Source organism: Sinocyclocheilus grahami, unplaced genomic scaffold (genome assembly GCF_001515645.1).
Source record: "Sinocyclocheilus grahami isolate Dianchi unplaced genomic scaffold, SAMN03320097.WGS_v1.1 scaffold1637.1, whole genome shotgun sequence".
NCBI lineage: Eukaryota > Metazoa > Chordata > Actinopteri > Cypriniformes > Cyprinidae > Sinocyclocheilus > Sinocyclocheilus grahami.
This window is the reverse complement of record NW_015506816.1, coordinates 105,236-115,071: the sequence shown is the minus strand read 5'-3', so window position 1 is coordinate 115,071 and position 9,836 is coordinate 105,236.

The following is a 9,836-nucleotide window of genomic DNA, read 5'->3' as shown; positions in this document are numbered from 1 at the left end:
GCACAACATGTGTGTGTGTGTGTGTGTGTGTGTGTGTGTGTGTGTGTGTGTGTGTGTGTGTGTGTGTGTGTGTGTGTAACTTGTAGCTACAGTTGTACAGTTGTCAGCAGATCACTGAAAACCAGTCATGAAGTAATTAAAGCGATGTAGTTGTGATTATAAAACTCAAATTTACAAAAAATGAATGCTGTTATTTATTTCAAGTTGTTTATTGTTGTTGCTGTTGTTTTTTTTTTTTTTTTTTTTTTTGTTGTTGTTTTTTTGGGGGGGGGGGGGGGGGGATGAATCATACACACACGGATATATATTAAACTATGAATAATTACAATATTTGGAAGAATTGTATTTATCTTTGGGGAATTATTACATAATCTAGATGTTTACTCAGGATTGTTGAGTGCCAAAACTGTAGTGTTTTCTTTTCTACCAGTAGATGTCAGGATTGCAGAAGTTAACAAAAAAATAGGATCCTTCCCAGAACAAGTGAACATCAATTTATTTCCTACATAAGGACGTAATGTTTTGACCAAACACTTTTTCATCCACATCAAACGCCTTCAGTTTAAAATTCAAGACTATTGTATCCGTGAAACAACATCAACAACAACAGAAAAAAAATACTCGGTGCTCACTTTGTGTTAAAAAAAGGTCACTTTCACCATAGTCACTAACGCCTGATGTTCATAATGTTATTTAGTTTAGTCATTTCTGACATTATTTTTAGATGACGGTTTACAAAGTCTCAGTTCTCACACAATGTACCTTACAGCACACACACAAAGGCTTTAAGCCGACTGAAGCTAGTCTGTCTGAGGATGTGTGTACACACGTGTGTGTGTAAGGATGTCAATACAAAAAGGATTTAGGGAAGAAAACTAAATAGTGAGTTCCTGCCATTCTGACAGTCCTCCAAGAGGAAGGAAAGGGCTCAGGAAGGACAGAGAGGCTGGAATGGTTTATTGTGGTCGAACAATTCAATCCAGATAAAAGCCCCCTTCACATTTAAATGGTCCTCAAAGAAGAGTGAGACTTGTGAAAATAAAAATGCTACATACTAGCTAATATGTTCCAAAAACACGCATGCTGCCTAACTAAACAGCATTTTGAGGAAATGAAGATTTCAAAAGGAAACCAGAAATATGTTTCTTTCTAAGTTACTGTACCTCGTTTTAGTCCAATTTTAAGAAATCCCAGAAGGCATTACAATGAGTTAAGTGAAAAACAAATTCATTTGGCAGACTGAAAAAGCTAAGAGAGACTTTGTGCAATATTGCTGTGTGCTATGTATTTTTACATTGTTAGCTTAGCTACATGCTAATATGCATTAGTAAGTAATTGTAATAGGCTTTATATCGCAGAATTAGGATAGACATAGACTGAATATGTTTTTGTACATTTTAAATGGACAGATTCTAGATGCTAATTAGTCAAGACCATGTTAATACAATACAAATGTTAAACTAACTATTAACCTAAGTTTAGTAAAATGTCAGGGGTGACATGTTTTTATTAGCTTATTAAAATAATGATTCAAAGAGTCCTTCTATATTTTGATTATATCGTAACTGTTATAAAAGCTGTAAGGTACATAAGGTGTGCTAATACAGTGTGCACCACATATTATACAATATAGTATAGCATGTCACATTTCATTAAGTGTTATTCATTCAGAAGTTATTGACTCGTACAGGAAGTGAAGTAATGAGGAAGTGTTTTAAGACAGAGGACACCGGGGCTCTAAATGCCTGAGGTTGCACCTTGTTATAAATGAGCTCAAACAGGTCCATGCCCTTTAGTCCTTCCTGTCCACTTCGACAGCTGCTCTAATAGCCAGCAGTGGGGGAGAGAGATGAGGGGAATGGGACAACACACACACACACACCACTTTTTCTATGCCTCGCTCTGGCACACACACACACACACATCTATCTATAATTTCATATCAGTCAAACCTATCTATCTATCTATCTATCTAGTTTTTAAAGTATGGAGCCTCCAAAAAACATGCTAATATGCATTAGTAAGTAATTGTAATAGGCTTTATATCGCAGAATTAGGATAGACATAGACTGAATATGTTTTTGTACATTTTAAATGGACAGATTCTAGATGCTAATTAGTCAAGACCATGTTAATACAATACAAATGTTAAACTAACTATTAACCTAAGTTTAGTAAAATGTCAGGGGTGACATGTTTTTATTAGCTTATTAAAATAATGATTCAAAGAGTCCTTCTATATTTTGATTATATCGTAACTGTTATAAAAGCTGTAAGGTACATAAGGTGTGCTAATACAGTGTGCACCACATATTATACAATATAGTATAGCATGTCACATTTCATTAAGTGTTATTCATTCAGAAGTTATTGACTCGTACAGGAAGTGAAGTAATGAGGAAGTGTTTTAAGACAGAGGACACCGGGGCTCTAAATGCCTGAGGTTGCACCTTGTTATAAATGAGCTCAAACAGGTCCATGCCCTTTAGTCCTTCCTGTCCACTTCGACAGCTGCTCTAATAGCCAGCAGTGGGGGAGAGAGATGAGGGGAATGGGACAACACACACACACACACACACCACTTTTTCTATGCCTCGCTCTGGCACACACACACACACACATCTATCTATAATTTCATATCAGTCAAACCTATCTATCTATCTATCTATCTATCTATCTAGTTTTTAAAGTATGGAGCCTCCAAAAAGGCCTATAAATCCTTCAAAATGGGGGCTTTGTAAATTTTGCACACTTTCAGGCAAGATTTAATCAAACCAGCAGTTCACCTTTTCAACTTCACAGACATTTTGTTTCCTTCTAGTTGTACTGATCGGCAAATAGATTTAGACTCTTCTAAATTGTTAATAAATTGGATTATTTAGTATTAAATAATAATTTTTTTACATTAGAATATCGTATTTGACGATTTAATTTAAAAGTGTTAAATGTAAATAAATTTGATGGTACTAAACATGCAACTAAATCCCAAAACTTTAACTCTAACTTTGGCCTTATTTTTCCACATTCTTCAATAAAGCAAATTTTTCCATGGTAGACTAAAACAGCGGATGGATTTTGGATCTTACAAACATTTCATGCTGAATATTTCAGAGCTTTATAGATGCCAAGGGGACATAATCCTCAGGGTTAATAAAACTCCTGCTGCTCCAGAACATCTCGTGTTCTTTGCTCGCTATGGAAACCAGGACCTCCTCAGGGAGTTCCTTTGAGGTTCCTCAAAAAACTGCAAGCGAACAAGCCTTACCATTTCATATTTCTCTCCTTTTAAAAATCCTCTCACTCTCTCGAATGTGAAGCGGCCTCTTACGGTAATGTGTTTTGATGTACAAATTTGTTGTCAGCAGAATCTTCTCATCTCCCTTCTGTTTTACCCACAAGAGCTCTTGCGTGAGCAACAGGTAGATGAGGAGTCGCATTAACATGTGGAGAGGGTGCGTAACCGAGCAACAGGCCTGAATGGGATGTGCTACTAATTGGTTTCTGCTCCCGTGAGGCTCATCGATTTCGTATTTGATGATGCTGTAAGATCAACCAAGCCACGATCAGCGTTCTTACATTAGATCAGGGTGATCAACCCTCTGGAACCAACGCTGTATCAAATTAGATTTATTTTGTATCTCAACTGTTTATGATAGTAATGCTAATGCAGCTATTTTGATGCTACTTATATTTTAACCCTATAAAGTTGTAGTATATTTGATACATAGTTTCCTAAGGACTCTGCATCACTGCCATGATCAATACTTTTCTGAAAAATCTTTTTACGATCTCTATACAATTATATAATCTCTACAATCTCTTCTGCCCCATAAAGTATTATTTGTTATTATATTCATATTATATTATTTTCCAAAATGTCCGCCTCCTTGTCTTCTCCTCATATTTGCTGCGTTTAATAAAGTAAAAGGCAAAAAAAAAATATTTTATGTGTCAAAAAGAATAGTTTGTGATTTTTTCACCAACTTATGCTTACTTCAGGGTTGCCAGGTTTTCACAACAAAACCTGCCCAATTGACCTATCGGTAAGCCCCTCCCCTCGAACGCAGATGAGCCAATGGCAGTCGAGTATCAGTTGCACGGGGAGCGGAACTCAGACATCTGTAGGTTTGTAGGTTCATCTGCTCAAGCAGAATGTTAATGTCATCTTGTGCTTTAGCAAGGTATCTCTGGCTAAAACTAGCTAACGTTAAAGTTAGCGAGTCCATACAAACCTAAATAGCAGACTGTTCTCGCGTCTTGTACAGTGTAGGGCAAAAACGTGTTTATGCAATCTATGGCAAAAACACACAAACAAAGGTTTACATTTCACTATCTCTTCATATTAAACTGGTTAAACATAAATTAATTTAATCACACCCTGCGATACATGATCCGGGATGTTGTTATCTGAGATCGTGACGAACGTAACATGAGACTTCTCCCACTTGCATTGTGAACTGTAAACCCTCACTTCCAAATTAAAGGAACACTCCACTATTTTTGAAAATAGGCTAATTTTTCAACTCCCCTAGAGTTAAACAGTTGAGTTTTACCGTTTTCGAATCCATTCAGCCGATCTCCGGGTCTGGCGGTAGCACTTTTAGCTGTAGCTTAGCATAGATTAGCATAGCTTAGCACAACTTTTAATTTTTCGTCAGTCTTAGTACACGATGTAACTACAGAAAAGTCAAGTTTATAGAAACTCTATGGTCATTTTTGAGCGAGAAGCTAACGGTTTAATCAGATTCAATGATCTATGCTAAGCTGCAGCTAAAAGTCCTACGCCAGACCCGGAGATCGGCTGAATGGATTCGAAAACGGTAAAACTCAACTGTTTAACTCTAGGGGAGTTGAAAAATTAGCCTATTTTCAAAAATAGTGGAGTGTTCCTTTAATACCCACAATATTTATTTTAAAATATTTTATATATCCCTCCATGGCAAATTTAAGTCGCACTTGAATGGTGGTCCTTCTGTGTCCAAAATTTATCAAGAAGATATAGGGACAATGTTTTCACAATGACAGCTGTCATTGTAAGACAGTTAGCAACTCTGTTTGTCCGAGTTCGCAACAGTAACTGAGGGGGGTGGGGCTTACGATAGGTCAATTGCTACTCAAAACTAGCCCAAAACTAGCTCAATCGCATTTGGAGAGGGGTCCCCGTTAAAAATCGTTTTGGGGGGTAAAACACACATTTTTTGGTGGGGTTCCCCAGTAAAATTCACATTTCAGGGGCTAAATATTGCGTTATTGGGGTCGCTTCAACCCGCGGACATGAAAAACAACCCGCGGCAACTATAATGTAGCGTCTGGACCAATCAAACACACAATATATATTTTGTTTTTATATTTAACAAATACTCTGTAACCCCCCTCAGTTAACAAGCCATATGAGGACCCATGAACCCTTCCCCCCGAAATGCGTAACACCCCAGAAAGCCGAACAGGCACCTGGTTGCATGGCAACTAACGCTGATATCACTGGGTTTATTGGCCAAAAGAATGCAAAGCAGGGAAAATCCCTGCATGTCCCAGGGCAAGAGGCAGAGTAGAAATGGACTTTTCTACTAATTAATTCATAGGAAAACCTTTCTTTGAATGAACACACATGATCCTTCAGGTCATTGGGTATATTATTGTCATCGTGTATTTGGTCTTTGAAATTGTATACTGTTATGCAGACTTATAATCGAAACACACTCCTGTCAGCTTACATATATATATCTCTACCATGTGTAGTATCTATGAATTCGCCTTCTTATGATCGAAACAAGCGTGTATATTATATATTGGTACATAGGCAATATATTCAAGTTCAAGTTCAAGTCTGCTTAATTTCGTAAATTACCATGCTTAGAGACAAAGGGTGTGTGTGTGTGTGTATGTGTATGTTAGACCAGTTTATGTGTTTATGTAGTATGTTAGACTAGTTTAAGTGTTTATGTAGTTAATAAAACCTTACTTGTATCACACTTGACGTTGTTCATTGTTTGCTCATAACTGGAGTCACTTAATCATGCAGATTTATGCTACAAGCTTTTGTAGAATTGTACAGTAAGAAAGTTATTTCCCTTAACCAGGAAACTAACGTTTTTAGAATTGACAAGACAGTTGACCCTGAGAGGTCAGCTAAATATCTACAGCGGATCTAAAATATGAATAATTAATTATAACTTGTTATGGTTAATTATTCATATTTCCTCATGAGCTGATTCGTTACAATAAACTAATCATTTATATACATACTGAAACATGTTTTTGACTACTACAAAACAAAAATAATTGGTGAATTTTGTTATGAAAAAACATACTCTAATAATCGGTTTTATTTACAGTTTCGGGGACATGTTTTGTAGTGTAATTTTATAGCTCTTATTTATGTTTCCAGTTCAAGGATTTTTAGGAGCAACATCTGAGACAAAACCCCTTACTGCTTGTCTTGTTTACAATCCTTTTCTTCATGTTTCTCTCTTTCCCAGCATCTCCCACATCATGATAATCTCTCTCGTTCTCTCTTTCACTCAGGTGTAATACAGTCCACCTGTGATCCACAAAGCTCGGCCAAGCAGGAAACTCATGTTTTTCACAACAGATGCAAGCGCACACCAGAGACGCTGTCTTCCCCTCACCGCTCTGAAACTCATTATTCTGCATTTGAAACAGATGGAATCATGTTTGTTTGTGACGTGCTGAAAGTTATAAAGCGCTTCATACGTGACTCAGTACACATACTTTAGCAATAAGGCCCTTGAAGCCGTTCTGTATTGAGAATACAGGTAAACGGCTTTGAAAGACATGATGCGGAAAAGGAAGGTAAAGAAACTACATTATGTATTTTAGCACACCAATGCTGCACTGACCAATGAACAACCAGGATCAATGGCTGGATCTGTTTTGACACAGAATGCTGTACTGTAGCATGGTGTCTTGGGACTTAGCTTGCTAATTTTCCCTCTGTTTCATGATTAACTTCATAATTAATTTTCTGCATGCACAGCGCTCATTGTCTTGGCACCCACCTCCAAGTCGAGACTGCATAAGAGTTTGGTTTAAGTAACATGTTTAATTGCTGGTGCCAAATTGTAATGAATCAAGCCAAAAACTGTAATGAGACCCTCAGCAATAATTGCTACTTTTCTCTACGGTGCAGCACTAATCTGAGGCAGGTTGATTCTGAGGAAACAATGCCATGTTCCTCTGCCTTTGTAACACTTTATTATACTTGGAGTACTTATTATTGAAAGAATATACTTAACTGAATGTAATGTTTTCAGAAACTTAATTGCATATTAATGGAATAATTCAACCAAAAATGTAAATTTGCTGAAAATGTACTCACCCTCAACCCATCCAACTGAATATGAGTTTGTTTCTTTATCAGAACAGATTTGGAGAAATTTAGCATTACATCACTTGCTCACCAATGGATCCTTCGCAGTGAATGGGTGCCGTCAGAATGAGAGTCCAAACAGCTGATAGAAAAATCACAACAGTCCACACAACTTGTGTGTTTGTAAGAAACAAATCCATCAAGCCATTTTAACTTTAAAATGGTATGCATTATAACGCTTGCTCCAGTGAAAAAGTCCAACCCCTGTTGCCCCCTGGCATATTTGTTTAGAACCATTTTGGACTGTTTTCGCTTGTAAAAGGTGCTCAATCTGTGCATATTTCTCTCCTGATTCAGACGAGATGACTTTTACTGTAGAAAGCAATATTATGGATAAAGGACTCATATTTTAGTTGAAAACAACAGTTTAAAGTGAAAAATATTTGTGGATTATTGTGATATTTTTATAAGCTGTTTGGTTCTGATGGCACCCATTCACTGCAGTGGATCCATTGGTGATTGATTGATTGATTGATTGATTTTATCATTATTATTATTATTTATTTTTTAACCAAAAATCTAATCATTTTTATACTAATCTTTAAGTAATGTATCAGGTTTGACACAAAACACTGTGAAAGGAAACATCAGAGGTTATTTCATTTTTCATTATAATGTGTGAAGGGTATGAATTTTAAATGACTGCGACAAGGTTAAAATAATTGTGCTTTTCATGGTTAGTAATGATAAATAATTTACTTTGCAAAACTATGACTACATAATAGGTTTAGAGATGGGGTCCAAACTTCCATGTGATCTAATTTTTAAGTTGACTTCTGTTCAGAATCCATTTCCATGTGATCAAAGACAAATATCAGTCTCTGTTTGACACAGACAGGCTTCAGACCTCGGTGAAACATCGTTTCTACACTCAAAGTCACCACTACATATCCCCTGAAGGACAGGACACTCTACTGTGCCACATTTCACCACAGCGTCTGACAAATCAAAGCATGTCACATCAGTCCAAAACCTATCGGGAGCCAAACACAGCATGGAATATATATTTAATCAGCTGATATGTGAGTGGCCTAAAGGGTTGTCCCAGTGACAGACTGTGGGCACAAGAGAGCTCATTTATCTCACACAGATCGAGGGAATTGAAAGAAATACTGGAGTCCATCACAGATAATTTTTTACACCAGTCCGCCGGCCTTATGACCTGACCTTGTGGAGTATTTCTCAAATTAAAAGCAAATGAGATTAGACTGAATTCTTTGTTGCTGCAATTGAGCGTAACAGCGACCACTCACTTTTTCAGTGACCTTGCTTCTAGTATTATTCTCATTATTTTTCCCCCCATATGGTGTTAAGAAAATTCAGTAAAGAGTTTCAAGCATTGAAGCAGCCAACAAGCTCTGAGACATTTAATCTGAAGCAAAAGCATTTTGAAATCAGAAAGAATTACAAGACTGAGTACTTTTTATTAGTAGTATGATTGAAACAATATAATCAAAATATTTTTATATTTATTATAAAATAAGACAATATTATTGACTTAGTCAAAAGAATTGATTATAAAAAAAATATTTAAAATGCTAATATTTAATGAAAATGTACATTGACTGAACAAAAAATATTTTTGGACTTTTTCTTTACTTTAGTAACAACAATGACTTTTTGGTCCATCTTTCTTATGATTATGGTTGGTGTAGTTTCAAAATTTGGTGATTAAACAATACTCTCAACATTTAATGCATTACAATAAGGTTCTGTATATTAACATGAGCACATAATGCATTTTATTTCAAGCAAATAAAGACAAATCCATCAAATATATTGTTTGTTAGATGTTTTGGAGCTGGAGATTTTGATTCCTCTGTTTACCTTACAACCTGAGTGCATTATTCTTAAGGCGTAAAAAAAATAATCTTTCTCCATCTCAAAATAATGTTTTCCCATCATGAAATGATGCAGTTTTCCAGATGCATTTCTTTTCATACCATTGTCACCGAGCATTTGCATGTGCTGTGTAATTATGGAAATAAGCTCTGTCCGGCCAACTCAGCGAGCACGATCTGGAAACCTCGTGAAATTGAAAATGAGTTAGCGTCGCTTGTCTGCCACAGATTTAGAAGATAGGGGTTCAGATTCAAAAGGATGCCAGAAAAGCGAAGGGAGATGCTTGTTGGGTTTTACTGCACTGAAATTCGTTTGTGATTATGAAAAGGTCAAAGCTGTTAAATGTGAAATGTTTCTTCTGAAATGAAAGTTCTTAAAGACAACAATAAATCTAAATTGGCCCAATCTATTTGCTTAAACGTCCCTGGTCTTATTGTGCAGTAGTATAACTTTATGTAATAAAAAGATACAGGTGTACCATGGTACAGTGATCGCATCAGATGACAACACAGAGGTTTCAAATGTGTACCATATTAATGTACCATATATTTACAAAGTACTTCAAAGAATCATGGTGCGAGTACAAAAATAAGGTACCATAGTA